The sequence below is a fragment of the Palaemon carinicauda genome, chromosome 14 (assembly GCF_036898095.1).
Source record: "Palaemon carinicauda isolate YSFRI2023 chromosome 14, ASM3689809v2, whole genome shotgun sequence".
Taxonomy (NCBI): domain Eukaryota; kingdom Metazoa; phylum Arthropoda; class Malacostraca; order Decapoda; family Palaemonidae; genus Palaemon; species Palaemon carinicauda.
In genome coordinates, this window is record NC_090738.1 from 52,188,466 (window position 1) to 52,190,965 (window position 2,500).

Genomic DNA, 2,500 nt, shown 5'->3' on the forward strand with positions numbered 1-2,500 from the left:
GAGTAATGAAACTTGTAGGGAACAACTGTATTGTAAAAAGCTGAAAATGATTAAATTTTGGAAGGTCAATTTTAAATATCAAGGTCACGGTCAAGCAAAATGTCCAATTCACTTAATTAGCCAAAAGTTTCGACATCGTTGTCACCGACACTTTAAACCTCTTTTATAGTTGAATATATGAAAATCCACGCCAGTTAGTACATGTTAAGGTCGAAGGTGAACGTCGAGTCCAGGGCCAAGGTCAGGCAACAGGTCAAATTCCGGTCATCAACCATACGGCCACAATTTTAGTACTAAAGTCATGAAACTTGCAAGGACTTTAAACTTTTATGTAAAGAGCTGGAAATGATTAAATCTTAGAAGGTCTAATGTCAAGGCCAAGGACGAGTTAAACGTCCAAAATCAGTCCAAAAGGTCGAGAAATAAGCTACCCTAGCGGAGGTCTGCGCTCTACTGAGTGCTCCTCTAGTTTCCAATGTTTTAAATGACCCAAAAGTTCTTATCGTGGTTGCATTAGTTTCCTGCCTCTTGCATGTATGAACCAAGTAAAAGTACCATCTCCCTTCATCGCTGCAGTTCCAAAGACGATTACTTTTATATCTTTAGATACTTGAGTCCAGGTTCAACACTAGTGCATTTCTCGATGGTTTCTAATGACGAGGCACTCGAAAGATGAGCACATCGAATCAGGAATCTATCTCCGACAATAAAAGTCCATGATCAAGGAAATTATTCCCAAGTTTACTTAGGTGTTGTGTGATTGCAAACTTATGTATCTTTCTGTTACTGTCTACTGGTTTCACAAATGCAGAATTATCAAAAACAATGTCTAATAAATTGAAAAAAATATATTTGTTGATCATGGCTATTGCAGGAAACTCAGCTTTCTCAACCCGAATAATCTTTTTTTCATGTTAGTATCGAAGTTATAATAAATAATTTTTTTTTCTAGGAAGTCACAAATCCTCTGACCATCGCGCACTAAAGGCTACTTGAATTTAAGATAATGCAAGGTGTCGGTGCCTTTTATTGTAACTCCTTGAAACACTGCAGTCATCAAAAGAATTTACACACACGCGCGTCTTCCGCAATTGTCTCTGATTTGCTTTTTAATAAGTTGTTCACCGATTTCAGAATTCCAGGGTCTACCGCTATCAGACCTGACCAGCGATATTTAGCTAACAATGCGCGATACTGGTTTCCTTCTTACCTTGTGATGCAAGTGAATGTCCAGTTGCAGATAATTTCAACGCCGATCCGGATCCATTTTTTATTTTGATTGAGATCGAGGTACTAGTTGATAGAGCAATTCACCAATAAAATTCCTTTCCTATGTATCAGGTTCAAAGTGTTTTCTACATACTGTATATGAGGATTTTCCTCCAAAATAAGATCTTGCCGTTTGCATAGATGAATCCACGTTTTCCTTGTGGAAATGTTCTTAGGGAATTTACGAAATGTAAGCTCCCTAGTTTTTCCATTATATTATTATTATTATCATTATCAATACTAGCTAAGCTACAACTCTAGTTGGATAAGCAAGATGCTATAAGCCCAAGGGCTCCAACAGGAAAAAATAGCCCAGTGAGGAAAGGGAATAAAGAAATAAATAAACGATACAAGAAGTAATGAAAAAATAGAATGAAATATTCTAAAAACATTAAGGACATTAAAACAGATATTTAATATATATGCTATGAACAGGCTGTAAGCCTGTTCAGCATAAAAACATTTGCTGCGAGTTTGAACTTTTGAAGTTTTACTGATTCAACTACCCGATGAGGAAGATCATTCCACAACTTGGTTACAACTGGAATAAAACTTCTAGAGTACTGTGTAGTACTGAGCTTAATGATGGAGAAGGCCTGAATATTAGAATTAACCGCACACTTAGTATTTCGAACAAGATGGAACTGTCCGGGAAGATCTGAATGTAAAGGATGGTCAGAATAAAAAAAAAAAAAAATCTTATGTAACATGCATAATGAAATAATTGAACGACGGTGCCAGAGATTAATATCTAGATCAGGAATAAGAAATTTAGTAGACCACATCCATAAGTCTAGACCACGTGACGGCCCGTAGGCTACTTCCGCAGATGAATCATATTTTGGATAGACGCTTTATATATATATATATATATATATATATATATATATATATATATATATATATATATATATATATATATATATGTGTGTGTAAATATATATCTATGTACATGTATAAATATGTATATGTGTATATATATGCATGTTTATATAGTTATACATATGCATATACATGTATATATATAGACAGATATATATATATATATATATATATATATATATATATATATATATATATATGTATGTATGTATATATATATATATATACATACATACATATATATATATATATATATATGTATATATATAAATGTGTGTGTGTAAATATGTCTATATACATGTATAAATATGTATAATGTATACATATATGTTTATATATATATGTGTAT

The 2,500-nt window shown here is 33.0% G+C and overlaps 1 protein-coding gene across 1 annotated transcript in view; it reads left to right on the forward strand.

Annotated features, from left to right (window-relative positions):
- LOC137653586 (solute carrier organic anion transporter family member 74D-like) overlaps positions 1-2,500 on the forward strand; it is a 128,191-nt gene that overhangs the window by 976 nt on the left and 124,715 nt on the right. The gene's annotated exons all lie outside the window — the stretch shown is intronic.